This window comes from Ictidomys tridecemlineatus, chromosome 11 (assembly GCF_052094955.1).
Source record: "Ictidomys tridecemlineatus isolate mIctTri1 chromosome 11, mIctTri1.hap1, whole genome shotgun sequence".
Classification (NCBI taxonomy): Eukaryota; Metazoa; Chordata; class Mammalia; order Rodentia; family Sciuridae; genus Ictidomys; species Ictidomys tridecemlineatus.
In genome coordinates this window covers 116490073-116516781 of record NC_135487.1, presented here as the reverse complement: position 1 = coordinate 116516781, position 26709 = coordinate 116490073, and the positions used below count along the sequence as shown (strand labels likewise).

The window sequence follows — 26709 nt, the reverse complement described above, 5'->3', positions numbered from 1 at the left end:
GGGAGGTGTGTACAGCGGCGGCCTAGACGTCGGGGCTGCGGGACCAAAAGGGGACCGAGTGCTGCATGGGCCGGGAATCGAACCCGGGCCTCCCGCGTGGCAGGCGAGAATTCTACCACTGAACCACCCATGCACCGATGGCAGGCGCCTCCACGCAACCGCCCGACAGTGGTCACCGCGTCCGGTGAGGAGCTGCTGCTTGGGACCGGGACGGAGGGTTGGGGGCTGGATGGGCCGTTCCTAAAGGAGAGGCTCCAGGCATCCTGCCGGGGCCCCGGGGATGCGGCCGCGGCCGCCGGCGGGGTGTGTGCGTGCGTGCGTGTGCCCCCCGCGCGGCGCTGGCGCGAAGCTCCGGATCCCTGCACCTGCCGGGCCAGCCCAGGCCCCCCAGACCGCCTTGTCCGCTGCCGCCTGAAGAAGCCAGGAGCCGGTCCAGGCTTTGCCCTCACGGGAACCCCAATCAGGCCAGGGGACCTGTGGCTCGGTGGCTGCCTCCGTCCACCCCCAAAGTCCCGGTCGCAGGGGCCGGGCCCCGGTCGGGTGAGGCGGGCCCCGACCAGCACCGACGTGGTGGGCAGGCCTTAGGCAGCCGCTGCCCACGTGGGGTTCGTGGCCGCGCCCAGGTAGGGCCGTGGCCGGGGCTCCTCGGCCATCACCGGTGGGGATCCGGTTCTAGGGTTGTCTCCCCGCCACTCACGAGGGCCATGGTCCCGGGGGCTGGGCTGTCTTGCCAGGCCCGGTGACCCCACGGTGCGTGGCGATCAGAGGCCTCTACCTCTGAACTGCTGTGTTGTGGAGTGGCCGGCAGGCGTGGGTGGGTTTGGAAAGGCCCTGGAGTGAAGGGGCCTGGATGCCACAGTCTGGCACGAAGGGAACGGGGTCCTCTGCAGGGCCGAGAGAGATAGGCGACGGGCGGGCGGGGGCCCAGGGGCGGATTTTGCCCACGGGAGGGATCTGGAAAGGGCCCGCGCGGCAGCCAAAAGGTGGGCCTGTCAGGAGTGGGATTCGAACCCACGCCTCCAGGGGAGACTGCGACCTGAACGCAGCGCCTTAGACCGCTCGGCCATCCTGACGGCGGGCCTGAGCGCGTGGCGGCTCGCCTGGCTGGGACCCGGCGTTGGCGCAGGTGTCCTTGGCTGGCTCGGTGGTGCGCCGTGCCCGGCGGTCGGCGCGCGCGCTGGACGGACGGGCCTGGCGGGCCGGGAGAGAGCCAAGTCCGCGCATCGGTGCGGTCGCATCCCCCACCGAGCCCGGCCAGGTACCACTAACCGTCTGTGCTGGCAGGAGCCCACCCGGCGCATCGTGCTCCTCCTCCTGTCGGCCGCCGTGCTCGCTAGCTCCCTGGCCCCGCTGCTTACACCGACACTGGGATGCCCGCGCAGTGGGAAGCCGGCAGAGCGCACAGGGTCGTTCTCCGGGCACCAGGCACCGGGCCAGGGCGTGGGCTAAGGCGAGGGCCAGGGCCAGGGCCAAGGCCAGGTGGTGTGGAACTCCTTGAGGGTGCCTCCGTGGCGTCCGGCGGTGGACCGGCAGGGGCAAGGGGGCCGGGCTAGGCGTCGGAGAGGGGACCGGCGCCACGACGGCGGGTGCCGCCGTCCTCGTTAGTATAGTGGTGAGTATCCCCGCCTGTCACGCGGGAGACCGGGGTTCGATTCCCCGACGGGGAGGCAGTCGCCCTCTTTTTGGTGGTGGTGGTGGTGGTGGTGGTGGTGGTGGTGGTGGTCGCCGCCGCAACTGCGCCCCGGCCTCTAGCTCTGCGTGCCGCCGCCGGCCCTCGGCGCCCCCTGCTCTCCAGTTGGGCGCAGGATGCCACTTGGAACCTGGCACACCGTCCTCACGGTCCCCCGTCTACACCCCATCCCCATCCCCAGGCATCCGTGCCTTCCTCCTCGCCCGGAGCTTCTGTCGCCACAGACCAACGGCCGCGCCCCGAGTGCGTGTGGAAAGGGGTTCCCTGCCAAAGTGCACGGGCTGGGTCGCTGGAGGGGAGAAGACCCTGAGCCGGCCGGCCGAGGCCTCGCCCCGCAGCGCTGGTTCAGGGCCTCGCCGGGAGACGAGGCGGCGGTGGCACGGCGACGTCGGGGCGCCGCTCGGCAGCCCGGGGCCAGCGCGGAGAGGCTCTCTGGGCCGGGTGGCGTTGGTGGTATAGTGGTGAGCATAGCTGCCTTCCAAGCAGTTGACCCGGGTTCGATTCCCGGCCAACGCAGCGAGTCGACCTTTTGACGAGGCCGGGGCCTCGGGCCGACCTGGCTCTGGCAGGGCGGGCTCGGTGGGAGGTAGCATGCCTGTGAGTGCGCGCGTCCTCCTGGTGGTGGGCGGACGCGGGGAAGGAGCCCAGGCGAGGCTGGGCCGGGCGAGGTGAGGGGTGGAAGGAGGAGCGCATTGCATTCTTTTGAGGGTGCCCCCGAGCATCAAGGGGCAGCCGGTGGCGGGCGGCTGCACCAGGTTGCCATGTGAAGCCACGGACACCCACGGGGACCGCGCCAGGTGCCCGGGTAGCGCCCGGCCCTTGGGACCGAGGCGCTGGCCCCAGATGGCACGCGCGGGGTGAAGGCATCCCCACGCTCCCTGGTGGTCTAGTGGTTAGGATTCGGCGCTCTCACCGCCGCGGCCCGGGTTCGATTCCCGGTCAGGGAAGGCTTTCTTTTCTTCTTCCTCCTCTCTCTCCCCTTTTGGCCAAGGCCTTTGGTCCGCTCGCTCACAACACTATCCGTGTCCCGAAGGCCGACCCTTATGGACCCCCGCCACACGCGGCGTCCAGCTTCACTGATCCTTGCCACTCTGAGCCCTCCCAACGTTTATGCCTTTTCACTTTCTCCCCTCGTCCTTGCCCGTCGCCCGCTTGCGACAGTTCTTCCTGGCCCTGGCCGCCAGGGGGTACACCACGACCAGCAGCACCACCACCACCAGCACCCAAAGACACACCTACGCTGGAGTCTGAACGCGCACACGCGCGTGCGCGCACGCGCGCGCGCACACGCACACACACACACACACACACACACACACGAGCGCGCGCTCGGGTGCACGCCGTGCTCCGACAGCCGGTGATCTTAGTTGCTCCAGAAACCCTCTAGGCCTCGCGCCTGCTGAGTCTCCTGCTCTGCGGCGAGCCCGCAATCAGCTTTGAACGTGAGCGCATCCCCAGAACTAACTCCCCGATCCTGGTGGGGGCGCACCTGAGACTCGAGACTCGAGTCTTCCCCCGGCTCCTTCGTGCGCCTGGGCCCCCTAGTGACAAACCCTCTCTATTGCTGCCCCGTGTGCTCAGGCAGTGACTGGGGGCGCTCATGGCCGGCGAAAGGAGCCGGGTTTGGGAACCCACTCGCTGGCTCTTGTGTCTGGCCCCGGAGAGGTTCTGGATTCCTCCTCAGAGCTGCTTGGGCGAGGCCAAGCCTGGCGCCTGACACATCACTGCTCCCCGTCCTGGGGGATCTCCTCCGACCGGGTCGGCCGCCACTGGGGTCTGCGCTCCAGCTGTGTCCGCGGCTTTGGCCGGGATGCCGGCAGAGCAGGTGGGAGCCCACACCCGGGTCAGGCTGCCCCGGAGTGACAGGCGTGAAAAGGAATCCGGAGAGGCCCGGCGAGCCAGAGCAGAGAGCGGCGGAGGCCGGCGGCGGGCCACCGCCTTGGGCCAGGCGGGCCGAAGCCGGTGGCGACTCACGGGTTTCGGGATAGACTTGTAGCCGACCCTGGGTGTGAAAGGAGTCCCGCGGCCCCCTCCCCCCTCCCCCCCCCCTCCGTCTCAAGGGCTCCGGAGCAAACAGAGAACGCCCACCACCACACACACACTAGGTTGGACTGGCAAGTTTCCCACTCCTGCCCGGCCGCAGGTCCATCCACCCAGCTCTTGATCCCTTCTCTGCCCAGCGCGGCTCGGGACACGTTGTGTGGGCCGTGCGTAAAGCCAGCGTCAGGGCTTTTCAGTCAGTGCTGTAGCAGCTGGAACTTTGCTTGGCTTCCAAGGGGAAGCCCAGGCAAAGGGCACCAATCTGCGGGCTGGCCCGACTTCCCTCGAGGAGGACGGGTCCCCTAGTCGGCAAGGGAGAGAGAAGCACCGAGAAGTCTGGTGTCTGGCACGGTGGTGGGCGAAGGGGGCCTGCACGGGACGAAGGGTCAGAGAGGCACCGGAGCGGCCGCCGCGGCGCCCGAGGGCAGAGCGAGCGCGCAGCGCAGGCTGTGGGGTCCGGGCTCAGGGAGGTGTGTACAGCGGCGGCCTAGACGTCGGGGCTGCGGGACCAAAAGGGGACCGAGTGCTGCATGGGCCGGGAATCGAACCCGGGCCTCCCGCGTGGCAGGCGAGAATTCTACCACTGAACCACCCATGCACCGATGGCAGGTGCCTCCACGCAACCGCCCGACAGTGGTCACCGCGTCCGGTGAGGAGCTGCTGCTTGGGACCGGGACGGAGGGTTGGGGGCTGGATGGGCCGTTCCTAAAGGAGAGGCTCCAGGCATCCTGCCGGGGCCCCGGGGATGCGGCCGCGGCCGCCGGCGGGGTGTGTGCGTGCGTGCGTGTGCCCCCCGCGCGGCGCTGGCGCGAAGCTCCGGATCCCTGCACCTGCCGGGCCAGCCCAGGCCCCCCAGACCGCCTTGTCCGCTGCCGCCTGAAGAAGCCAGGAGCCGGTCCAGGCTTTGCCCTCACGGGAACCCCAATCAGGCCAGGGGACCTGTGGCTCGGTGGCTGCCTCCGTCCACCCCCAAAGTCCCGGTCGCAGGGGCCGGGCCCCGGTCGGGTGAGGCGGGCCCCGACCAGCACCGACGTGGTGGGCAGGCCTTAGGCAGCCGCTGCCCACGTGGGGTTCGTGGCCGCGCCCAGGTAGGGCCGTGGCCGGGGCTCCTCGGCCATCACCGGTGGGGATCCGGTTCTAGGGTTGTCTCCCCGCCACTCACGAGGGCCATGGTCCCGGGGGCTGGGCTGTCTTGCCAGGCCCGGTGACCCCACGGTGCGTGGCGATCAGAGGCCTCTACCTCTGAACTGCTGTGTTGTGGAGTGGCCGGCAGGCGTGGGTGGTTTGGAAAGGCCCTGGAGTGAAGGGGCCTGGATGCCACAGTCTGGCACGAAGGGAACGGGGTCCTCTGCAGGGCCGAGAGAGATAGGCGACGGGCGGGCGGGGGCCCAGGGGCGGATTTTGCCCACGGGAGGGATCTGGAAAGGGCCCGCGCGGCAGCCAAAAGGTGGGCCTGTCAGGAGTGGGATTCGAACCCACGCCTCCAGGGGAGACTGCGACCTGAACGCAGCGCCTTAGACCGCTCGGCCATCCTGACGGCGGGCCTGAGCGCGTGGCGGCTCGCCTGGCTGGGACCCGGCGTTGGCGCAGGTGTCCTTGGCTGGCTCGGTGGTGCGCCGTGCCCGGCGGTCGGCGCGCGCGCTGGACGGACGGGCCTGGCGGGCCGGGAGAGAGCCAAGTCCGCGCATCGGTGCGGTCGCATCCCCCACCGAGCCCGGCCAGGTACCACTAACCGTCTGTGCTGGCAGGAGCCCACCCGGCGCATCGTGCTCCTCCTCCTGTCGGCCGCCGTGCTCGCTAGCTCCCTGGCCCCCGCTGCTTACACCGACACTGGGATGCCCGCGCAGTGGGAAGCCGGCAGAGCGCACAGGGTCGTTCTCCGGGCACCAGGCACCGGGCCAGGGCGTGGGCTAAGGCGAGGGCCAGGGCCAGGGCCAAGGCCAGGTGGTGTGGAACTCCTTGAGGGTGCCTCCGTGGCGTCCGGCGGTGGACCGGCAGGGGCAAGGGGGCCGGGCTAGGCGTCGGAGAGGGGACCGGCGCCACGACGGCGGGTGCCGCCGTCCTCGTTAGTATAGTGGTGAGTATCCCCGCCTGTCACGCGGGAGACCGGGGTTCGATTCCCCGACGGGGAGGCAGTCGCCCTCTTTTTGGTGGTGGTGGTGGTGGTGGTGGTGGTGGTGGTGGTGGTGGTGGTGGTGGTCGCCGCCGCAACTGCGCCCCGGCCTCTAGCTCTGCGTGCCGCCGCCGGCCCTCGGCGCCCCCTGCTCTCCAGTTGGGCGCAGGATGCCACTTGGAACCTGGCACACCGTCCTCACGGTCCCCCGTCTACACCCCATCCCCATCCCCAGGCATCCGTGCCTTCCTCCTCGCCCGGAGCTTCTGTCGCCACAGACCAACGGCCGCGCCCCGAGTGCGTGTGGAAAGGGGTTCCCTGCCAAAGTGCACGGGCTGGGTCGCTGGAGGGGAGAAGACCCTGAGCCGGCCGGCCGAGGCCTCGCCCCGCAGCGCTGGTTCAGGGCCTCGCCGGGAGACGAGGCGGCGGTGGCACGACGACGTCGGGGCGCCGCTCGGCAGCCCGGGGCCAGCGCGGAGAGGCTCTCTGGGCCGGGTGGCGTTGGTGGTATAGTGGTGAGCATAGCTGCCTTCCAAGCAGTTGACCCGGGTTCGATTCCCGGCCAACGCAGCGAGTCGACCTTTTGACGAGGCCGGGGCCTCGGGCCGACCTGGCTCTGGCAGGGCGGGCTCGGTGGGAGGTAGCATGCCTGTGGGTGCGCGCGTCCTCCTGGTGGTGGGCGGACGCGGGGAAGGAGCCCAGGCGAGGCTGGGCCGGGCGAGGTGAGGGGTGGAAGGAGGAGCGCATTGCATTCTTTTGAGGGTGCCCCCGAGCATCAAGGGGCAGCCGGTGGCGGGCGGCTGCACCAGGTTGCCATGTGAAGCCACGGACACCCACGGGGACCGCGCCAGGTGCCCGGGTAGCGCCCGGCCCTTGGGACCGAGGCGCTGGCCCCAGATGGCACGCGCGGGGTGAAGGCAGCCCCACGCTCCCTGGTGGTCTAGTGGTTAGGATTCGGCGCTCTCACCGCCGCGGCCCGGGTTCGATTCCCGGTCAGGGAAGGCTTTCTTTTCTTCTTCCTCCTCTCTCTCCCCTTTTGGCCAAGGCCTTTGGTCCGCTCGCTCACAACACTATCCGTGTCCCGAAGGCCGACCCTTATGGACCCCCGCCACACGCGGCGTCCAGCTTCACTGATCCTTGCCACTCTGAGCCCTCCCAACGTTTATGCCTTTTCACTTTCTCCCCTCGTCCTTGCCCGTCGCCCGCTTGCGACAGTTCTTCCTGGCCCTGGCCGCCAGGGGGTACACCACGACCAGCAGCACCACCACCACCAGCACCCAAAGACACACCTACGCTGGAGTCTGAACGCGCACACGCGCGTGCGCGCACGCGCGCGCGCACACGCACACACACACACACACACACACACACACACGAGCGCGCGCTCGGGTGCACGCCGTGCTCCGACAGCCGGTGATCTTAGTTGCTCCAGAAACCCTCTAGGCCTCGCGCCTGCTGAGTCTCCTGCTCTGCGGCGAGCCCGCAATCAGCTTTGAACGTGAGCGCATCCCCAGAACTAACTCCCCGATCCTGGTGGGGGCGCACCTGAGACTCGAGACTCGAGTCTTCCCCCGGCTCCTTCGTGCGCCTGGGCCCCCTAGTGACAAACCCTCTCTGTTGCTGCCCCGTGTGCTCAGGCAGTGACTGGGGGCGCTCATGGCCGGCGAAAGGAGCCGGGTTTGGGAACCCACTCGCTGGCTCTTGTGTCTGGCCCCGGAGAGGTTCTGGATTCCTCCTCAGAGCTGCTTGGGCGAGGCCAAGCCTGGCGCCTGACACATCACTGCTCCCCGTCCTGGGGGATCTCCTCCGACCGGGTCGGCCGCCACTGGGGTCTGCGCTCCAGCTGTGTCCGCGGCTTTGGCCGGGATGCCGGCAGAGCAGGTGGGAGCCCACACCCGGGTCAGGCTGCCCCGGAGTGACAGGCGTGAAAAGGAATCCGGAGAGGCCCGGCGAGCCAGAGCAGAGAGCGGCGGAGGCCGGCGGCGGGCCACCGCCTTGGGCCAGGCGGGCCGAAGCCGGTGGCGACTCACGGGTTTCGGGATAGACTTGTAGCCGACCCTGGGTGTGAAAGGAGTCCCGCGGCCCCCTACCCCCTCCCCCCCCCCTCCGTCTCAAGGGCTCCGGAGCAAACAGAGAACGCCCACCACCACACACACACTAGGTTGGACTGGCAAGTTTCCCACTCCTGCCCGGCCGCAGGTCCATCCACCCAGCTCTTGATCCCTTCTCTGCCCAGCGCGGCTCGGGACACGTTGTGTGGGCCGTGCGTAAAGCCAGCGTCAGGGCTTTTCAGTCAGTGCTGTAGCAGCTGGAACTTTGCTTGGCTTCCAAGGGGAAGCCCAGGCAAAGGGCACCAATCTGCGGGCTGGCCCGACTTCCCTCGAGGAGGACGGGTCCCCTAGTCGGCAAGGGAGAGAGAAGCACCGAGAAGTCTGGTGTCTGGCACGGTGGTGGGCGAAGGGGGCCTGCACGGGACGAAGGGTCAGAGAGGCACCGGAGCGGCCGCCGCGGCGCCCGAGGGCAGAGCGAGCGCGCAGCGCAGGCTGTGGGGTCCGGGCTCAGGGAGGTGTGTACAGCGGCGGCCTAGACGTCGGGGCTGCGGGACCAAAAGGGGACCGAGTGCTGCATGGGCCGGGAATCGAACCCGGGCCTCCCGCGTGGCAGGCGAGAATTCTACCACTGAACCACCCATGCACCGATGGCAGGCGCCTCCACGCAACCGCCCGACAGTGGTCACCGCGTCCGGTGAGGAGCTGCTGCTTGGGACCGGGACGGAGGGTTGGGGGCTGGATGGGCCGTTCCTAAAGGAGAGGCTCCAGGCATCCTGCCGGGGCCCCGGGGATGCGGCCGCGGCCGCCGGCGGGGTGTGTGCGTGCGTGCGTGTGCCCCCCGCGCGGCGCTGGCGCGAAGCTCCGGATCCCTGCACCTGCCGGGCCAGCCCAGGCCCCCCAGACCGCCTTGTCCGCTGCCGCCTGAAGAAGCCAGGAGCCGGTCCAGGCTTTGCCCTCACGGGAACCCCAATCAGGCCAGGGGACCTGTGGCTCGGTGGCTGCCTCCGTCCACCCCCAAAGTCCCGGTCGCAGGGGCCGGGCCCCGGTCGGGTGAGGCGGGCCCCGACCAGCACCGACGTGGTGGGCAGGCCTTAGGCAGCCGCTGCCCACGTGGGGTTCGTGGCCGCGCCCAGGTAGGGCCGTGGCCGGGGCTCCTCGGCCATCACCGGTGGGGATCCGGTTCTAGGGTTGTCTCCCCGCCACTCACGAGGGCCATGGTCCCGGGGGCTGGGCTGTCTTGCCAGGCCCGGTGACCCCACGGTGCGTGGCGATCAGAGGCCTCTACCTCTGAACTGCTGTGTTGTGGAGTGGCCGGCAGGCGTGGGTGGTTTGGAAAGGCCCTGGAGTGAAGGGGCCTGGATGCCACAGTCTGGCACGAAGGGAACGGGGTCCTCTGCAGGGCCGAGAGAGATAGGCGACGGGCGGGCGGGGGCCCAGGGGCGGATTTTGCCCACGGGAGGGATCTGGAAAGGGCCCGCGCGGCAGCCAAAAGGTGGGCCTGTCAGGAGTGGGATTCGAACCCACGCCTCCAGGGGAGACTGCGACCTGAACGCAGCGCCTTAGACCGCTCGGCCATCCTGACGGCGGGCCTGAGCGCGTGGCGGCTCGCCTGGCTGGGACCCGGCGTTGGCGCAGGTGTCCTTGGCTGGCTCGGTGGTGCGCCGTGCCCGGCGGTCGGCGCGCGCGCTGGACGGACGGGCCTGGCGGGCCGGGAGAGAGCCAAGTCCGCGCATCGGTGCGGTCGCATCCCCCACCGAGCCCGGCCAGGTACCACTAACCGTCTGTGCTGGCAGGAGCCCACCCGGCGCATCGTGCTCCTCCTCCTGTCGGCCGCCGTGCTCGCTAGCTCCCTGGCCCCCGCTGCTTACACCGACACTGGGATGCCCGCGCAGTGGGAAGCCGGCAGAGCGCACAGGGTCGTTCTCCGGGCACCAGGCACCGGGCCAGGGCGTGGGCTAAGGCGAGGGCCAGGGCCAGGGCCAAGGCCAGGTGGTGTGGAACTCCTTGAGGGTGCCTCCGTGGCGTCCGGCGGTGGACCGGCAGGGGCAAGGGGGCCGGGCTAGGCGTCGGAGAGGGGACCGGCGCCACGACGGCGGGTGCCGCCGTCCTCGTTAGTATAGTGGTGAGTATCCCCGCCTGTCACGCGGGAGACCGGGGTTCGATTCCCCGACGGGGAGGCAGTCGCCCTCTTTTTGGTGGTGGTGGTGGTGGTGGTGGTGGTGGTGGTGGTGGTGGTGGTGGTGGTGGTGGTCGCCGCCGCAACTGCGCCCCGGCCTCTAGCTCTGCGTGCCGCCGCCGGCCCTCGGCGCCCCCTGCTCTCCAGTTGGGCGCAGGATGCCACTTGGAACCTGGCACACCGTCCTCACGGTCCCCCGTCTACACCCCATCCCCATCCCCAGGCATCCGTGCCTTCCTCCTCGCCCGGAGCTTCTGTCGCCACAGACCAACGGCCGCGCCCCGAGTGCGTGTGGAAAGGGGTTCCCTGCCAAAGTGCACGGGCTGGGTCGCTGGAGGGGAGAAGACCCTGAGCCGGCCGGCCGAGGCCTCGCCCCGCAGCGCTGGTTCAGGGCCTCGCCGGGAGACGAGGCGGCGGTGGCACGGCGACGTCGGGGCGCCGCTCGGCAGCCCGGGGCCAGCGCGGAGAGGCTCTCTGGGCCGGGTGGCGTTGGTGGTATAGTGGTGAGCATAGCTGCCTTCCAAGCAGTTGACCCGGGTTCGATTCCCGGCCAACGCAGCGAGTCGACCTTTTGACGAGGCCGGGGCCTCGGGCCGACCTGGCTCTGGCAGGGCGGGCTCGGTGGGAGGTAGCATGCCTGTGAGTGCGCGCGTCCTCCTGGTGGTGGGCGGACGCGGGGAAGGAGCCCAGGCGAGGCTGGGCCGGGCGAGGTGAGGGGTGGAAGGAGGAGCGCATTGCATTCTTTTGAGGGTGCCCCCGAGCATCAAGGGGCAGCCGGTGGCGGGCGGCTGCACCAGGTTGCCATGTGAAGCCACGGACACCCACGGGGACCGCGCCAGGTGCCCGGGTAGCGCCCGGCCCTTGGGACCGAGGCGCTGGCCCCAGATGGCACGCGCGGGGTGAAGGCAGCCCCACGCTCCCTGGTGGTCTAGTGGTTAGGATTCGGCGCTCTCACCGCCGCGGCCCGGGTTCGATTCCCGGTCAGGGAAGGCTTTCTTTTCTTCTTCCTCCTCTCTCTCCCCTTTTGGCCAAGGCCTTTGGTCCGCTCGCTCACAACACTATCCGTGTCCCGAAGGCCGACCCTTATGGACCCCCGCCACACGCGGCGTCCAGCTTCACTGATCCTTGCCACTCTGAGCCCTCCCAACGTTTATGCCTTTTCACTTTCTCCCCTCGTCCTTGCCCGTCGCCCGCTTGCGACAGTTCTTCCTGGCCCTGGCCGCCAGGGGGTACACCACGACCAGCAGCACCACCACCACCAGCACCCAAAGACACACCTACGCTGGAGTCTGAACGCGCACACGCGCGTGCGCGCACGCGCGCGCGCACACGCACACACACACACACACACACACACACACACACACGAGCGCGCGCTCGGGTGCACGCCGTGCTCCGACAGCCGGTGATCTTAGTTGCTCCAGAAACCCTCTAGGCCTCGCGCCTGCTGAGTCTCCTGCTCTGCGGCGAGCCCGCAATCAGCTTTGAACGTGAGCGCATCCCCAGAACTAACTCCCCGATCCTGGTGGGGGCGCACCTGAGACTCGAGACTCGAGTCTTCCCCCGGCTCCTTCGTGCGCCTGGGCCCCCTAGTGACAAACCCTCTCTGTTGCTGCCCCGTGTGCTCAGGCAGTGACTGGGGGCGCTCATGGCCGGCGAAAGGAGCCGGGTTTGGGAACCCACTCGCTGGCTCTTGTGTCTGGCCCCGGAGAGGTTCTGGATTCCTCCTCAGAGCTGCTTGGGCGAGGCCAAGCCTGGCGCCTGACACATCACTGCTCCCCGTCCTGGGGGATCTCCTCCGACCGGGTCGGCCGCCACTGGGGTCTGCGCTCCAGCTGTGTCCGCGGCTTTGGCCGGGATGCCGGCAGAGCAGGTGGGAGCCCACACCCGGGTCAGGCTGCCCCGGAGTGACAGGCGTGAAAAGGAATCCGGAGAGGCCCGGCGAGCCAGAGCAGAGAGCGGCGGAGGCCGGCGGCGGGCCACCGCCTTGGGCCAGGCGGGCCGAAGCCGGTGGCGACTCACGGGTTTCGGGATAGACTTGTAGCCGACCCTGGGTGTGAAAGGAGTCCCGCGGCCCCCTACCCCCTCCCCCCCCCCTCCGTCTCAAGGGCTCCGGAGCAAACAGAGAACGCCCACCACCACACACACACTAGGTTGGACTGGCAAGTTTCCCACTCCTGCCCGGCCGCAGGTCCATCCACCCAGCTCTTGATCCCTTCTCTGCCCAGCGCGGCTCGGGACACGTTGTGTGGGCCGTGCGTAAAGCCAGCGTCAGGGCTTTTCAGTCAGTGCTGTAGCAGCTGGAACTTTGCTTGGCTTCCAAGGGGAAGCCCAGGCAAAGGGCACCAATCTGCGGGCTGGCCCGACTTCCCTCGAGGAGGACGGGTCCCCTAGTCGGCAAGGGAGAGAGAAGCACCGAGAAGTCTGGTGTCTGGCACGGTGGTGGGCGAAGGGGGCCTGCACGGGACGAAGGGTCAGAGAGGCACCGGAGCGGCCGCCGCGGCGCCCGAGGGCAGAGCGAGCGCGCAGCGCAGGCTGTGGGGTCCGGGCTCAGGGAGGTGTGTACAGCGGCGGCCTAGACGTCGGGGCTGCGGGACCAAAAGGGGACCGAGTGCTGCATGGGCCGGGAATCGAACCCGGGCCTCCCGCGTGGCAGGCGAGAATTCTACCACTGAACCACCCATGCACCGATGGCAGGTGCCTCCACGCAACCGCCCGACAGTGGTCACCGCGTCCGGTGAGGAGCTGCTGCTTGGGACCGGGACGGAGGGTTGGGGGCTGGATGGGCCGTTCCTAAAGGAGAGGCTCCAGGCATCCTGCCGGGGCCCCGGGGATGCGGCCGCGGCCGCCGGCGGGGTGTGTGCGTGCGTGCGTGTGCCCCCCGCGCGGCGCTGGCGCGAAGCTCCGGATCCCTGCACCTGCCGGGCCAGCCCAGGCCCCCCAGACCGCCTTGTCCGCTGCCGCCTGAAGAAGCCAGGAGCCGGTCCAGGCTTTGCCCTCACGGGAACCCCAATCAGGCCAGGGGACCTGTGGCTCGGTGGCTGCCTCCGTCCACCCCCAAAGTCCCGGTCGCAGGGGCCGGGCCCCGGTCGGGTGAGGCGGGCCCCGACCAGCACCGACGTGGTGGGCAGGCCTTAGGCAGCCGCTGCCCACGTGGGGTTCGTGGCCGCGCCCAGGTAGGGCCGTGGCCGGGGCTCCTCGGCCATCACCGGTGGGGATCCGGTTCTAGGGTTGTCTCCCCGCCACTCACGAGGGCCATGGTCCCGGGGGCTGGGCTGTCTTGCCAGGCCCGGTGACCCCACGGTGCGTGGCGATCAGAGGCCTCTACCTCTGAACTGCTGTGTTGTGGAGTGGCCGGCAGGCGTGGGTGGTTTGGAAAGGCCCTGGAGTGAAGGGGCCTGGATGCCACAGTCTGGCACGAAGGGAACGGGGTCCTCTGCAGGGCCGAGAGAGATAGGCGACGGGCGGGCGGGGGCCCAGGGGCGGATTTTGCCCACGGGAGGGATCTGGAAAGGGCCCGCGCGGCAGCCAAAAGGTGGGCCTGTCAGGAGTGGGATTCGAACCCACGCCTCCAGGGGAGACTGCGACCTGAACGCAGCGCCTTAGACCGCTCGGCCATCCTGACGGCGGGCCTGAGCGCGTGGCGGCTCGCCTGGCTGGGACCCGGCGTTGGCGCAGGTGTCCTTGGCTGGCTCGGTGGTGCGCCGTGCCCGGCGGTCGGCGCGCGCGCTGGACGGACGGGCCTGGCGGGCCGGGAGAGAGCCAAGTCCGCGCATCGGTGCGGTCGCATCCCCCACCGAGCCCGGCCAGGTACCACTAACCGTCTGTGCTGGCAGGAGCCCACCCGGCGCATCGTGCTCCTCCTCCTGTCGGCCGCCGTGCTCGCTAGCTCCCTGGCCCCCGCTGCTTACACCGACACTGGGATGCCCGCGCAGTGGGAAGCCGGCAGAGCGCACAGGGTCGTTCTCCGGGCACCAGGCACCGGGCCAGGGCGTGGGCTAAGGCGAGGGCCAGGGCCAGGGCCAAGGCCAGGTGGTGTGGAACTCCTTGAGGGTGCCTCCGTGGCGTCCGGCGGTGGACCGGCAGGGGCAAGGGGGCCGGGCTAGGCGTCGGAGAGGGGACCGGCGCCACGACGGCGGGTGCCGCCGTCCTCGTTAGTATAGTGGTGAGTATCCCCGCCTGTCACGCGGGAGACCGGGGTTCGATTCCCCGACGGGGAGGCAGTCGCCCTCTTTTTGGTGGTGGTGGTGGTGGTGGTGGTGGTGGTGGTGGTGGTCGCCGCCGCAACTGCGCCCCGGCCTCTAGCTCTGCGTGCCGCCGCCGGCCCTCGGCGCCCCCTGCTCTCCAGTTGGGCGCAGGATGCCACTTGGAACCTGGCACACCGTCCTCACGGTCCCCCGTCTACACCCCATCCCCATCCCCAGGCATCCGTGCCTTCCTCCTCGCCCGGAGCTTCTGTCGCCACAGACCAACGGCCGCGCCCCGAGTGCGTGTGGAAAGGGGTTCCCTGCCAAAGTGCACGGGCTGGGTCGCTGGAGGGGAGAAGACCCTGAGCCGGCCGGCCGAGGCCTCGCCCCGCAGCGCTGGTTCAGGGCCTCGCCGGGAGACGAGGCGGCGGTGGCACGACGACGTCGGGGCGCCGCTCGGCAGCCCGGGGCCAGCGCGGAGAGGCTCTCTGGGCCGGGTGGCGTTGGTGGTATAGTGGTGAGCATAGCTGCCTTCCAAGCAGTTGACCCGGGTTCGATTCCCGGCCAACGCAGCGAGTCGACCTTTTGACGAGGCCGGGGCCTCGGGCCGACCTGGCTCTGGCAGGGCGGGCTCGGTGGGAGGTAGCATGCCTGTGAGTGCGCGCGTCCTCCTGGTGGTGGGCGGACGCGGGGAAGGAGCCCAGGCGAGGCTGGGCCGGGCGAGGTGAGGGGTGGAAGGAGGAGCGCATTGCATTCTTTTGAGGGTGCCCCCGAGCATCAAGGGGCAGCCGGTGGCGGGCGGCTGCACCAGGTTGCCATGTGAAGCCACGGACACCCACGGGGACCGCGCCAGGTGCCCGGGTAGCGCCCGGCCCTTGGGACCGAGGCGCTGGCCCCAGATGGCACGCGCGGGGTGAAGGCATCCCCACGCTCCCTGGTGGTCTAGTGGTTAGGATTCGGCGCTCTCACCGCCGCGGCCCGGGTTCGATTCCCGGTCAGGGAAGGCTTTCTTTTCTTCTTCCTCCCCTTTTGGCCAAGGCCTTTGGTCCGCTCGCTCACAACACTATCCGTGTCCCGAAGGCCGACCCTTATGGACCCCCGCCACACGCGGCGTCCAGCTTCACTGATCCTTGCACTCTGAGCCCTCCCAACGTTTATGCCTTTTCACTTTCTCCCCTCGTCCTTGCCCGTCGCCCGCTTGCGACAGTTCTTCCTGGCCCTGGCCGCCAGGGGGTACACCACGACCAGCAGCACCACCACCACCAGCACCCAAAGACACACCTACGCTGGAGTCTGAACGCGCACACGCGCGGGCGCGCACGCGCGCGCGCACACGCACACACACACACACACACACACACACACACGAGCGCGCGCTCGGGGTGCACGCCGTGCTCCGACAGCCGGTGATCTTAGTTGCTCCAGAAACCCTCTAGGCCTCGCGCCTGCTGAGTCTCCTGCTCTGCGGCGAGCCCGCAATCAGCTTTGAACGTGAGCGCATCCCCAGAACTAACTCCCCGATCCTGTGGGGCGCACCTGAGACTCGAGTCGAGACTCGAGTCTTCCCCCGGCTCCTTCGTGCGCCTGGGCCCCCTAGTGACAAACCCTCTCTATTGCTGCCCCGTGTGCTCAGGCAGTGACTGGGGGCGCTCATGGCCGGCGAAAGGAGCCGGGTTTGGGAACCCACTCGCTGGCTCTTGTGTCTGGCCCCGGAGAGGTTCTGGATTCCTCCTCAGAGCTGCTTGGGCGAGGCCAAGCCTGGCGCCTGACACATCACTGCTCCCCGTCCTGGGGGATCTCCTCCGACCGGGTCGGCCGCCACTGGGGTCTGCGCTCCAGCTGTGTCCGCGGCTTTGGCCGGGATGCCGGCAGAGCAGGTGGGAGCCCACACCCGGGTCAGGCTGCCCCGGAGTGACAGGCGTGAAAAGGAATCCGGAGAGGCCCGGCGAGCCAGAGCAGAGAGCGGCGGAGGCCGGCGGCGGGCCACCGCCTTGGGCCAGGCGGGCCGAAGCCGGTGGCGACTCACGGGTTTCGGGATAGACTTGTAGCCGACCCTGGGTGTGAAAGGAGTCCCGCGGCCCCCTACCCCCTCCCCCCCCCTCCGTCTCAAGGGCTCCGGAGCAAACAGAGAACGCCCACCACCACACACACACTAGGTTGGACTGGCAAGTTTCCCACTCCTGCCCGGCCGCAGGTCCATCCACCCAGCTCTTGATCCCTTCTCTGCCCAGCGCGGCTCGGGACACGTTGTGTGGGCCGTGCGTAAAGCCAGCGTCAGGGCTTTTCAGTCAGTGCTGTAGCAGCTGGAACTTTGCTTGGCTTCCAAGGGGAAGCCCAGGCAAAGGGCACCAATCTGCGGGCTGGCCCGACTTCCCTCGAGGAGGACGGGTCCCCTAGTCGGCAAGGGAGAGAGAAGCACCGAGAAGTCTGGTGTCTGGCACGGTGGTGGGCGAAGGGGGCCTGCACGGGACGAAGGGTCAGAGAGGCACCGGAGCGGCCGCCGCGGCGCCCGAGGGCAGAGCGAGCGCGCAGCGCAGGCTGTGGGGTCCGGGCTCAGGGAGGTGTGTACAGCGGCGGCCTAGACGTCGGGGCTGCGGGACCAAAAGGGGACCGAGTGCTGCATGGGCCGGGAATCGAACCCGGGCCTCCCGCGTGGCAGGCGAGAATTCTACCACTGAACCACCCATGCACCGATGGCAGGTGCCTCCACGCAACCGCCCGACAGTGGTCACCGCGTCCGGTGAGGAGCTGCTGCTTGGGACCGGGACGGAGGGTTGGGGGCTGGATGGGCCGTTCCTAAAGGAGAGGCTCCAGGCATCCTGCCGGGGCCCCGGGGATGCGGCCGCGGCCGCCGGCGGGGTGTGTGCGTGCGTGCGTGTGCCCCCCGCGCGGCGCTGGCGCGAAGCTCCGGATCCCTGCACCTGCCGGGCCAGCCCAGGCCCCCCAGACCGCCTTGTCCGCTGCCGCCTGAAGAAGCCAGGAGCCGGTCCAGGCTTTGCCCTCACGGGAACCCCAATCAGGCCAGGGGACCTGTGGCTCGGTGGCTGCCTCCGTCCACCCCCAAAGTCCCGGTCGCAGGGGCCGGGCCCCGGTCGGGTGAGGCGGGCCCCGACCAGCACCGACGTGGTGGGCAGGCCTTAGGCAGCCGCTGCCCACGTGGGGTTCGTGGCCGCGCCCAGGTAGGGCCGTGGCCGGGGCTCCTCGGCCATCACCGGTGGGGATCCGGTTCTAGGGTTGTCTCCCCGCCACTCACGAGGGCCATGGTCCCGGGGGCTGGGCTGTCTTGCCAGGCCCGGTGACCCCACGGTGCGTGGCGATCAGAGGCCTCTACCTCTGAACTGCTGTGTTGTGGAGTGGCCGGCAGGCGTGGGTGGTTTGGAAAGGCCCTGGAGTGAAGGGGCCTGGATGCCACAGTCTGGCACGAAGGGAACGGGGTCCTCTGCAGGGCCGAGAGAGATAGGCGACGGGCGGGCGGGGGCCCAGGGGCGGATTTTGCCCACGGGAGGGATCTGGAAAGGGCCCGCGCGGCAGCCAAAAGGTGGGCCTGTCAGGAGTGGGATTCGAACCCACGCCTCCAGGGGAGACTGCGACCTGAACGCAGCGCCTTAGACCGCTCGGCCATCCTGACGGCGGGCCTGAGCGCGTGGCGGCTCGCCTGGCTGGGACCCGGCGTTGGCGCAGGTGTCCTTGGCTGGCTCGGTGGTGCGCCGTGCCCGGCGGTCGGCGCGCGCGCTGGACGGACGGGCCTGGCGGGCCGGGAGAGAGCCAAGTCCGCGCATCGGTGCGGTCGCATCCCCCACCGAGCCCGGCCAGGTACCACTAACCGTCTGTGCTGGCAGGAGCCCACCCGGCGCATCGTGCTCCTCCTCCTGTCGGCCGCCGTGCTCGCTAGCTCCCTGGCCCCCGCTGCTTACACCGACACTGGGATGCCCGCGCAGTGGGAAGCCGGCAGAGCGCACAGGGTCGTTCTCCGGGCACCAGGCACCGGGCCAGGGCGTGGGCTAAGGCGAGGGCCAGGGCCAGGGCCAAGGCCAGGTGGTGTGGAACTCCTTGAGGGTGCCTCCGTGGCGTCCGGCGGTGGACCGGCAGGGGCAAGGGGGCCGGGCTAGGCGTCGGAGAGGGGACCGGCGCCACGACGGCGGGTGCCGCCGTCCTCGTTAGTATAGTGGTGAGTATCCCCGCCTGTCACGCGGGAGACCGGGGTTCGATTCCCCGACGGGGAGGCAGTCGCCCTCTTTTTGGTGGTGGTGGTGGTGGTGGTGGTGGTGGTGGTGGTGGTCGCCGCCGCAACTGCGCCCCGGCCTCTAGCTCTGCGTGCCGCCACCGGCCCTCGGCGCCCCCTGCTCTCCAGTTGGGCGCAGGATGCCACTTGGAACCTGGCACACCGTCCTCACGGTCCCCCGTCTACACCCCATCCCCATCCCCAGGCATCCGTGCCTTCCTCCTCGCCCGGAGCTTCTGTCGCCACAGACCAACGGCCGCGCCCCGAGTGCGTGTGGAAAGGGGTTCCCTGCCAAAGTGCACGGGCTGGGTCGCTGGAGGGGAGAAGACCCTGAGCCGGCCGGCCGAGGCCTCGCCCCGCAGCGCTGGTTCAGGGCCTCGCCGGGAGACGAGGCGGCGGTGGCACGACGACGTCGGGGCGCCGCTCGGCAGCCCGGGGCCAGCGCGGAGAGGCTCTCTGGGCCGGGTGGCGTTGGTGGTATAGTGGTGAGCATAGCTGCCTTCCAAGCAGTTGACCCGGGTTCGATTCCCGGCCAACGCAGCGAGTCGACCTTTTGACGAGGCCGGGGCCTCGGGCCGACCTGGCTCTGGCAGGGCGGGCTCGGTGGGAGGTAGCATGCCTGTGGGTGCGCGCGTCCTCCTGGTGGTGGGCGGACGCGGGGAAGGAGCCCAGGCGAGGCTGGGCCGGGCGAGGTGAGGGGTGGAAGGAGGAGCGCATTGCATTCTTTTGAGGGTGCCCCCGAGCATCAAGGGGCAGCCGGTGGCGGGCGGCTGCACCAGGTTGCCATGTGAAGCCACGGACACCCACGGGGACCGCGCCAGGTGCCCGGGTAGCGCCCGGCCCTTGGGACCGAGGCGCTGGCCCCAGATGGCACGCGCGGGGTGAAGGCAGCCCCACGCTCCCTGGTGGTCTAGTGGTTAGGATTCGGCGCTCTCACCGCCGCGGCCCGGGTTCGATTCCCGGTCAGGGAAGGCTTTCTTTTCTTCTTCCTCCTCTCTCTCCCCTTTTGGCCAAGGCCTTTGGTCCGCTCGCTCACAACACTATCCGTGTCCCGAAGGCCGACCCTTATGGACCCCCGCCACACGCGGCGTCCAGCTTCACTGATCCTTGCCACTCTGAGCCCTCCCAACGTTTATGCCTTTTCACTTTCTCCCCTCGTCCTTGCCCGTCGCCCGCTTGCGACAGTTCTTCCTGGCCCTGGCCGCCAGGGGGTACACCACGACCAGCAGCACCACCACCACCAGCACCCAAAGACACACCTACGCTGGAGTCTGAACGCGCACACGCGCATGCGCGCACGCGCGCGCGCACACGCACACACACACACACACACACACACACACACACACGAGCGCGCGCTCGGGTGCACGCCGTGCTCCGACAGCCGGTGATCTTAGTTGCTCCAGAAACCATCTAGGCCTCGCGCCTGCTGAGTCTCCTGCTCTGCGGCGAGCCCGCAATCAGCTTTGAACGTGAGCGCATCCCCAGAACTAACTCCCCGATCCTGGTGGGGGCGCACCTGAGACTCGAGACTCGAGTCTTCCCCCGGCTCCTTCGTGCGCCTGGGCCCCCTAGTGACAAACCCTCTCTGTTGCTGCCCCGTGTGCTCAGGCAGTGACTGGGGGCGCTCATGGCCGGCGAAAGGAGCCGGGTTTGGGAACCCACTCGCTGGCTCTTGTGTCTGGCCCCGGAGAGGTTCTGGATTCCTCCTCAGAGCTGCTTGGGCGAGGCCAAGCCTGGCGCCTGACACATCACTGCTCCCCGTCCTGGGGGATCTCCTCCGACCGGGTCGGCCGCCACTGGGGTCTGCGCTCCAGCTGTGTCCGCGGCTTTGGCCGGGATGCCGGCAGAGCAGGTGGGAGCCCACACCCGGGTCAGGCTGCCCCGGAGTGACAGGCGTGAAAAGGAATCCGGAGAGGCCCGGCGAGCCAGAGCAGAGAGCGGCGGAGGCCGGCGGCGGGCCACCGCCTTGGGCCAGGCGGGCCGAAGCCGGTGGCGACTCACGGGTTTCGGGATAGACTTGTAGCCGACCCTGGGTGTGAAAGGAGTCCCGCGGCCCCCTACCCCCTCCCCCCCCCCTCCGTCTCAAGGGCTCCGGAGCAAACAGAGAACGCCCACCACCACACACACACTAGGTTGGACTGGCAAGTTTCCCACTCCTGCCCGGCCGCAGGTCCATCCACCCAGCTCTTGATCCCTTCTCTGCCCAGCGCGGCTCGGGACACGTTGTGTGGGCCGTGCGTAAAGCCAGCGTCAGGGCTTTTCAGTCAGTGCTGTAGCAGCTGGAACTTTGCTTGGCTTCCAAGGGGAAGCCCAGGCAAAGGGCACCAATCTGCGGGCTGGCCCGACTTCCCTCGAGGAGGACGGGTCCCCTAGTCGGCAAGGGAGAGAGAAGCACCGAGAAGTCTGGTGTCTGGCACGGTGGTGGGCGAAGGGGGCCTGCACGGGACGAAGGGTCAGAGAGGCACCGGAGCGGCCGCCGCGGCGCCCGAGGGCAGAGCGAGCGCGCAGCGCAGGCTGTGGGGTCCGGGCTCAGGGAGGTGTGTACAGCGGCGGCCTAGACGTCGGGGCTGCGGGACCAAAAGGGGACCGAGTGCTGCATGGGCCGGGAATCGAACCCGGGCCTCCCGCGTGGCAGGCGAGAATTCTACCACTGAACCACCCATGCACCGATGGCAGGCGCCTCCACGCAACCGCCCGACAGTGGTCACCGCGTCCGGTGAGGAGCTGCTGCTTGGGACCGGGACGGAGGGTTGGGGGCTGGATGGGCCGTTCCTAAAGGAGAGGCTCCAGGCATCCTGCCGGGGCCCCGGGGATGCGGCCCCGGCCGCCGGCGGGGTGTGTGCGTGCGTGCGTGTGCCCCCCGCGCGGCGCTGGCGCGAAGCTCCGGATCCCTGCACCTGCCGGGCCAGCCCAGGCCCCCCAGACCGCCTTGTCCGCTGCCGCCTGAAGAAGCCAGGAGCCGGTCCAGGCTTTGCCCTCACGGGAACCCCAATCAGGCCAGGGGACCTGTGGCTCGGTGGCTGCCTCCGTCCACCCCCAAAGTCCCGGTCGCAGGGGCCGGGCCCCGGTCGGGTGAGGCGGGCCCCGACCAGCACCGACGTGGTGGGCAGGCCTTAGGCAGCCGCTGCCCACGTGGGGTTCGTGGCCGCGCCCAGGTAGGGCCGTGGCCGGGGCTCCTCGGCCATCACCGGTGGGGATCCGGTTCTAGGGTTGTCTCCCCGCCACTCACGAGGGCCATGGTCCCGGGGGCTGGGCTGTCTTGCCAGGCCCGGTGACCCCACGGTGCGTGGCGATCAGAGGCCTCTACCTCTGAACTGCTGTGTTGTGGAGTGGCCGGCAGGCGTGGGTGGTTTGGAAAGGCCCTGGAGTGAAGGGGCCTGGATGCCACAGTCTGGCACGAAGGGAACGGGGTCCTCTGCAGGGCCGAGAGAGATAGGCGACGGGCGGGCGGGGGCCCAGGGGCGGATTTTGCCCACGGGAGGGATCTGGAAAGGGCCCGCGCGGCAGCCAAAAGGTGGGCCTGTCAGGAGTGGGATTCGAACCCACGCCTCCAGGGGAGACTGCGACCTGAACGCAGCGCCTTAGACCGCTCGGCCATCCTGACGGCGGGCCTGAGCGCGTGGCGGCTCGCCTGGCTGGGACCTGGCGTTGGCGCAGGTGTCCTTGGCTGGCTCGGTGGTGCGCCGTGCCCGGCGGTCGGCGCGCGCGCTGGACGGACGGGCCTGGCGGGCCGGGAGAGAGCCAAGTCCGCGCATCGGTGCGGTCGCATCCCCCACCGAGCCCGGCCAGGTACCACTAACCGTCTGTGCTGGCAGGAGCCCACCCGGCGCATCGTGCTCCTCCTCCTGTCGGCCGCCGTGCTCGCTAGCTCCCTGGCCCCCGCTGCTTACACCGACACTGGGATGCCCGCGCAGTGGGAAGCCGGCAGAGCGCACAGGGTCGTTCTCCGGGCACCAGGCACCGGGCCAGGGCGTGGGCTAAGGCGAGGGCCAGGGCCAGGGCCAAGGCCAGGTGGTGTGGAACTCCTTGAGGGTGCCTCCGTGGCGTCCGGCGGTGGACCGGCAGGGGCAAGGGGGCCGGGCTAGGCGTCGGAGAGGGGACCGGCGCCACGACGGCGGGTGCCGCCGTCCTCGTTAGTATAGTGGTGAGTATCCCCGCCTGTCACGCGGGAGACCGGGGTTCGATTCCCCGACGGGGAGGCAGTCACCCTCTTTTTGGTGGTGGTGGTGGTGGTGGTGGTGGTGGTGGTGGTGGTGGTGGTGGTGGTGGTCGCCGCCGCAACTGCGCCCCGGCCTCTAGCTCTGCGTGCCGCCGCCGGCCCTCGGCGCCCCCTGCTCTCCAGTTGGGCGCAGGATGCCACTTGGAACCTGGCACACCGTCCTCACGGTCCCCCGTCTACACCCCATCCCCATCCCCAGGCATCCGTGCCTTCCTCCTCGCCCGGAGCTTCTGTCGCCACAGACCAACGGCCGCGCCCCGAGTGCGTGTGGAAAGGGGTTCCCTGCCAAAGTGCACGGGCTGGGTCGCTGGAGGGGAGAAGACCCTGAGCCGGCCGGCCGAGGCCTCGCCCCGCAGCGCTGGTTCAGGGCCTCGCCGGGAGACGAGGCGGCGGTGGCACGACGACGTCGGGGCGCCGCTCGGCAGCCCGGGGCCAGCGCGGAGAGGCTCTCTGGGCCGGGTGGCGTTGGTGGTATAGTGGTGAGCATAGCTGCCTTCCAAGCAGTTGACCCGGGTTCGATTCCCGGCCAACGCAGCGAGTCGACCTTTTGACGAGGCCGGGGCCTCGGGCCGACCTGGCTCTGGCAGGGCGGGCTCGGTGGGAGGTAGCATGCCTGTGGGTGCGCGCGTCCTCCTGGTGGTGGGCGGACGCGGGGAAGGAGCCCAGGCGAGGCTGGGCCGGGCGAGGTGAGGGGTGGAAGGAGGAGCGCATTGCATTCTTTTGAGGGTGCCCCCGAGCATCAAGGGGCAGCCGGTGGCGGGCGGCTGCACCAGGTTGCCATGTGAAGCCACGGACACCCACGGGGACCGCGCCAGGTGCCCGGGTAGCGCCCGGCCCTTGGGACCGAGGCGCTGGCCCCAGATGGCACGCGCGGGGTGAAGGCATCCCCACGCTCCCTGGTGGTCTAGTGGTTAGGATTCGGCGCTCTCACCGCCGCGGCCCGGGTTCGATTCCCGGTCAGGGAAGGCTTTCTTTTCTTCTTCCTCCTCTCTCTCCCCTTTTGGCCAAGGCCTTTGGTCCGCTCGCTCACAACACTATCCGTGTCCCGAAGGCCGACCCTTATGGACCCCCGCCACACGCGGCGTCCAGCTTCACTGATCCTTGCCACTCTGAGCCCTCCCAACGTTTATGCCTTTTCACTTTCTCCCCTCGTCCTTGCCCGTCGCCCGCTTGCGACAGTTCTTCCTGGCCCTGGCCGCCAGGGGGTACACCACGACCAGCAGCACCACCACCACCAGCACCCAAAGACACACCTACGCTGGAGTCTGAACGCGCACACGCGCGTGCGCGCACGCGCGCGCGCACACGCACACACACACACACACACACACACACACACGAGCGCGCGCTCGGGTGCACGCCGTGCTCCGACAGCCGGTGATCTTAGTTGCTCCAGAAACCCTCTAGGCCTCGCGCCTGCTGAGTCTCCTGCTCTGCGGCGAGCCCGCAATCAGCTTTGAACGTGAGCGCATCCCCAGAACTAACTCCCCGATCCTGGTGGGGGCGCACCTGAGACTCGAGACTCGAGTCTTCCCCCGGCTCCTTCGTGCGCCTGGGCCCCCTAGTGACAAACCCTCTCTGTTGCTGCCCCGTGTGCTCAGGCAGTGACTGGGGGCGCTCATGGCCGGCGAAAGGAGCCGGGTTTGGGAACCCACTCGCTGGCTCTTGTGTCTGGCCCCGGAGAGGTTCTGGATTCCTCCTCAGAGCTGCTTGGGCGAGGCCAAGCCTGGCGCCTGACACATCACTGCTCCCCGTCCTGGGGGATCTCCTCCGACCGGGTCGGCCGCCACTGGGGTCTGCGCTCCAGCTGTGTCCGCGGCTTTGGCCGGGATGCCGGCAGAGCAGGTGGGAGCCCACACCCGGGTCAGGCTGCCCCGGAGTGACAGGCGTGAAAAGGAATCCGGAGAGGCCCGGCGAGCCAGAGCAGAGAGCGGCGGAGGCCGGCGGCGGGCCACCGCCTTGGGCCAGGCGGGCCGAAGCCGGTGGCGACTCACGGGTTTCGGGATAGACTTGTAGCCGACCCTGGGTGTGAAAGGAGTCCCGCGGCCCCCTACCCCCTCCCCCCCCCCCTCCGTCTCAAGGGCTCCGGAGCAAACAGAGAACGCCCACCACCACACACACACTAGGTTGGACTGGCAAGTTTCCCACTCCTGCCCGGCCGCAGGTCCATCCACCCAGCTCTTGATCCCTTCTCTGCCCAGCGCGGCTCGGGACACGTTGTGTGGGCCGTGCGTAAAGCCAGCGTCAGGGCTTTTCAGTCAGTGCTGTAGCAGCTGGAACTTTGCTTGGCTTCCAAGGGGAAGCCCAGGCAAAGGGCACCAATCTGCGGGCTGGCCCGACTTCCCTCGAGGAGGACGGGTCCCCTAGTCGGCAAGGGAGAGAGAAGCACCGAGAAGTCTGGTGTCTGGCACGGTGGTGGGCGAAGGGGGCCTGCACGGGACGAAGGGTCAGAGAGGCACCGGAGCGGCCGCCGCGGCGCCCGAGGGCAGAGCGAGCGCGCAGCGCAGGCTGTGGGGTCCGGGCTCAGGGAGGTGTGTACAGCGGCGGCCTAGACGTCGGGGCTGCGGGACCAAAAGGGGACCGAGTGCTGCATGGGCCGGGAATCGAACCCGGGCCTCCCGCGTGGCAGGCGAGAATTCTACCACTGAACCACCCATGCACCGATGGCAGGCGCCTCCACGCAACCGCCCGACAGTGGTCACCGCGTCCGGTGAGGAGCTGCTGCTTGGGACCGGGACGGAGGGTTGGGGGCTGGATGGGCCGTTCCTAAAGGAGAGGCTCCAGGCATCCTGCCGGGGCCCCGGGGATGCGGCCGCGGCCGCCGGCGGGGTGTGTGCGTGCGTGCGTGTGCCCCCCGCGCGGCGCTGGCGCGAAGCTCCGGATCCCTGCACCTGCCGGGCCAGCCCAGGCCCCCCAGACCGCCTTGTCCGCTGCCGCCTGAAGAAGCCAGGAGCCGGTCCAGGCTTTGCCCTCACGGGAACCCCAATCAGGCCAGGGGACCTGTGGCTCGGTGGCTGCCTCCGTCCACCCCCAAAGTCCCGGTCGCAGGGGCCGGGCCCCGGTCGGGTGAGGCGGGCCCCGACCAGCACCGACGTGGTGGGCAGGCCTTAGGCAGCCGCTGCCCACGTGGGGTTCGTGGCCGCGCCCAGGTAGGGCCGTGGCCGGGGCTCCTCGGCCATCACCGGTGGGGATCCGGTTCTAGGGTTGTCTCCCCGCCACTCACGAGGGCCATGGTCCCGGGGGCTGGGCTGTCTTGCCAGGCCCGGTGACCCCACGGTGCGTGGCGATCAGAGGCCTCTACCTCTGAACTGCTGTGTTGTGGAGTGGCCGGCAGGCGTGGGTGGTTTGGAAAGGCCCTGGAGTGAAGGGGCCTGGATGCCACAGTCTGGCACGAAGGGAACGGGGTCCTCTGCAGGGCCGAGAGAGATAGGCGACGGGCGGGCGGGGGCCCAGGGGCGGATTTTGCCCACGGGAGGGATCTGGAAAGGGCCCGCGCGGCAGCCAAAAGGTGGGCCTGTCAGGAGTGGGATTCGAACCCACGCCTCCAGGGGAGACTGCGACCTGAACGCAGCGCCTTAGACCGCTCGGCCATCCTGACGGCGGGCCTGAGCGCGTGGCGGCTCGCCTGGCTGGGACCCGGCGTTGGCGCAGGTGTCCTTGGCTGGCTCGGTGGTGCGCCGTGCCCGGCGGTCGGCGCGCGCGCTGGACGGACGGGCCTGGCGGGCCGGGAGAGAGCCAAGTCCGCGCATCGGTGCGGTCGCATCCCCCACCGAGCCCGGCCAGGTACCACTAACCGTCTGTGCTGGCAGGAGCCCACCCGGCGCATCGTGCTCCTCCTCCTGTCGGCCGCCGTGCTCGCTAGCTCCCTGGCCCCCGCTGCTTACACCGACACTGGGATGCCCGCGCAGTGGGAAGCCGGCAGAGCGCACAGGGTCGTTCTCCGGGCACCAGGCACCGGGCCAGGGCGTGGGCTAAGGCGAGGGCCAGGGCCAGGGCCAAGGCCAGGTG

General features: G+C 69.7%; 32 non-coding genes across 32 annotated transcripts; 18 read left to right on the top strand and 14 right to left on the bottom strand.

The window, feature by feature from the left end:
• Positions 1-62: 62 nt before the first annotated feature.
• Trnag-gcc (transfer RNA glycine (anticodon GCC)) lies at positions 63-133 on the bottom strand. The gene has a single exon. It is a non-coding gene; the product is annotated as a tRNA-Gly (tRNA).
• Positions 134-990: 857 nt separating this feature from the next.
• On the bottom strand, positions 991-1073 carry Trnal-cag (transfer RNA leucine (anticodon CAG)). Its single transcript has one exon. It is a non-coding gene; the product is annotated as a tRNA-Leu (tRNA).
• Positions 1074-1595: 522 nt separating this feature from the next.
• On the top strand, positions 1596-1667 carry Trnad-guc (transfer RNA aspartic acid (anticodon GUC)). Its single transcript has one exon. It is a non-coding gene; the product is annotated as a tRNA-Asp (tRNA).
• A 467-nt stretch (positions 1668-2134) lies between these two features.
• Trnag-ucc (transfer RNA glycine (anticodon UCC)) lies at positions 2135-2206 on the top strand. Its single transcript has one exon. It is a non-coding gene; the product is annotated as a tRNA-Gly (tRNA).
• A 359-nt stretch (positions 2207-2565) lies between these two features.
• Trnae-cuc (transfer RNA glutamic acid (anticodon CUC)) lies at positions 2566-2637 on the top strand. The gene has a single exon. It is a non-coding gene; the product is annotated as a tRNA-Glu (tRNA).
• A 1620-nt stretch (positions 2638-4257) lies between these two features.
• Trnag-gcc (transfer RNA glycine (anticodon GCC)) lies at positions 4258-4328 on the bottom strand. Its single transcript has one exon. It is a non-coding gene; the product is annotated as a tRNA-Gly (tRNA).
• An 856-nt stretch (positions 4329-5184) lies between these two features.
• On the bottom strand, positions 5185-5267 carry Trnal-cag (transfer RNA leucine (anticodon CAG)). The gene has a single exon. It is a non-coding gene; the product is annotated as a tRNA-Leu (tRNA).
• Positions 5268-5790: 523 nt separating this feature from the next.
• Positions 5791-5862, top strand: Trnad-guc (transfer RNA aspartic acid (anticodon GUC)). The gene has a single exon. It is a non-coding gene; the product is annotated as a tRNA-Asp (tRNA).
• A 479-nt stretch (positions 5863-6341) lies between these two features.
• On the top strand, positions 6342-6413 carry Trnag-ucc (transfer RNA glycine (anticodon UCC)). The gene has a single exon. It is a non-coding gene; the product is annotated as a tRNA-Gly (tRNA).
• Positions 6414-6772: 359 nt separating this feature from the next.
• Trnae-cuc (transfer RNA glutamic acid (anticodon CUC)) lies at positions 6773-6844 on the top strand. The gene has a single exon. It is a non-coding gene; the product is annotated as a tRNA-Glu (tRNA).
• Positions 6845-8466: 1622 nt separating this feature from the next.
• Trnag-gcc (transfer RNA glycine (anticodon GCC)) lies at positions 8467-8537 on the bottom strand. Its single transcript has one exon. It is a non-coding gene; the product is annotated as a tRNA-Gly (tRNA).
• An 856-nt stretch (positions 8538-9393) lies between these two features.
• Positions 9394-9476, bottom strand: Trnal-cag (transfer RNA leucine (anticodon CAG)). The gene has a single exon. It is a non-coding gene; the product is annotated as a tRNA-Leu (tRNA).
• A 523-nt stretch (positions 9477-9999) lies between these two features.
• On the top strand, positions 10000-10071 carry Trnad-guc (transfer RNA aspartic acid (anticodon GUC)). Its single transcript has one exon. It is a non-coding gene; the product is annotated as a tRNA-Asp (tRNA).
• Positions 10072-10556: 485 nt separating this feature from the next.
• Trnag-ucc (transfer RNA glycine (anticodon UCC)) lies at positions 10557-10628 on the top strand. The gene has a single exon. It is a non-coding gene; the product is annotated as a tRNA-Gly (tRNA).
• A 359-nt stretch (positions 10629-10987) lies between these two features.
• On the top strand, positions 10988-11059 carry Trnae-cuc (transfer RNA glutamic acid (anticodon CUC)). The gene has a single exon. It is a non-coding gene; the product is annotated as a tRNA-Glu (tRNA).
• Positions 11060-12685: 1626 nt separating this feature from the next.
• Positions 12686-12756, bottom strand: Trnag-gcc (transfer RNA glycine (anticodon GCC)). The gene has a single exon. It is a non-coding gene; the product is annotated as a tRNA-Gly (tRNA).
• An 856-nt stretch (positions 12757-13612) lies between these two features.
• Trnal-cag (transfer RNA leucine (anticodon CAG)) lies at positions 13613-13695 on the bottom strand. Its single transcript has one exon. It is a non-coding gene; the product is annotated as a tRNA-Leu (tRNA).
• A 523-nt stretch (positions 13696-14218) lies between these two features.
• Positions 14219-14290, top strand: Trnad-guc (transfer RNA aspartic acid (anticodon GUC)). Its single transcript has one exon. It is a non-coding gene; the product is annotated as a tRNA-Asp (tRNA).
• A 467-nt stretch (positions 14291-14757) lies between these two features.
• On the top strand, positions 14758-14829 carry Trnag-ucc (transfer RNA glycine (anticodon UCC)). Its single transcript has one exon. It is a non-coding gene; the product is annotated as a tRNA-Gly (tRNA).
• Positions 14830-15188: 359 nt separating this feature from the next.
• On the top strand, positions 15189-15260 carry Trnae-cuc (transfer RNA glutamic acid (anticodon CUC)). Its single transcript has one exon. It is a non-coding gene; the product is annotated as a tRNA-Glu (tRNA).
• A 1615-nt stretch (positions 15261-16875) lies between these two features.
• On the bottom strand, positions 16876-16946 carry Trnag-gcc (transfer RNA glycine (anticodon GCC)). The gene has a single exon. It is a non-coding gene; the product is annotated as a tRNA-Gly (tRNA).
• Positions 16947-17802: 856 nt separating this feature from the next.
• On the bottom strand, positions 17803-17885 carry Trnal-cag (transfer RNA leucine (anticodon CAG)). Its single transcript has one exon. It is a non-coding gene; the product is annotated as a tRNA-Leu (tRNA).
• A 523-nt stretch (positions 17886-18408) lies between these two features.
• On the top strand, positions 18409-18480 carry Trnad-guc (transfer RNA aspartic acid (anticodon GUC)). The gene has a single exon. It is a non-coding gene; the product is annotated as a tRNA-Asp (tRNA).
• Positions 18481-18947: 467 nt separating this feature from the next.
• Positions 18948-19019, top strand: Trnag-ucc (transfer RNA glycine (anticodon UCC)). The gene has a single exon. It is a non-coding gene; the product is annotated as a tRNA-Gly (tRNA).
• Positions 19020-19378: 359 nt separating this feature from the next.
• Trnae-cuc (transfer RNA glutamic acid (anticodon CUC)) lies at positions 19379-19450 on the top strand. Its single transcript has one exon. It is a non-coding gene; the product is annotated as a tRNA-Glu (tRNA).
• A 1626-nt stretch (positions 19451-21076) lies between these two features.
• Trnag-gcc (transfer RNA glycine (anticodon GCC)) lies at positions 21077-21147 on the bottom strand. Its single transcript has one exon. It is a non-coding gene; the product is annotated as a tRNA-Gly (tRNA).
• Positions 21148-22003: 856 nt separating this feature from the next.
• Trnal-cag (transfer RNA leucine (anticodon CAG)) lies at positions 22004-22086 on the bottom strand. Its single transcript has one exon. It is a non-coding gene; the product is annotated as a tRNA-Leu (tRNA).
• Positions 22087-22609: 523 nt separating this feature from the next.
• Trnad-guc (transfer RNA aspartic acid (anticodon GUC)) lies at positions 22610-22681 on the top strand. Its single transcript has one exon. It is a non-coding gene; the product is annotated as a tRNA-Asp (tRNA).
• A 482-nt stretch (positions 22682-23163) lies between these two features.
• Positions 23164-23235, top strand: Trnag-ucc (transfer RNA glycine (anticodon UCC)). Its single transcript has one exon. It is a non-coding gene; the product is annotated as a tRNA-Gly (tRNA).
• A 359-nt stretch (positions 23236-23594) lies between these two features.
• On the top strand, positions 23595-23666 carry Trnae-cuc (transfer RNA glutamic acid (anticodon CUC)). Its single transcript has one exon. It is a non-coding gene; the product is annotated as a tRNA-Glu (tRNA).
• Positions 23667-25289: 1623 nt separating this feature from the next.
• Positions 25290-25360, bottom strand: Trnag-gcc (transfer RNA glycine (anticodon GCC)). Its single transcript has one exon. It is a non-coding gene; the product is annotated as a tRNA-Gly (tRNA).
• An 856-nt stretch (positions 25361-26216) lies between these two features.
• Positions 26217-26299, bottom strand: Trnal-cag (transfer RNA leucine (anticodon CAG)). Its single transcript has one exon. It is a non-coding gene; the product is annotated as a tRNA-Leu (tRNA).
• Positions 26300-26709: the final 410 nt, after the last annotated feature.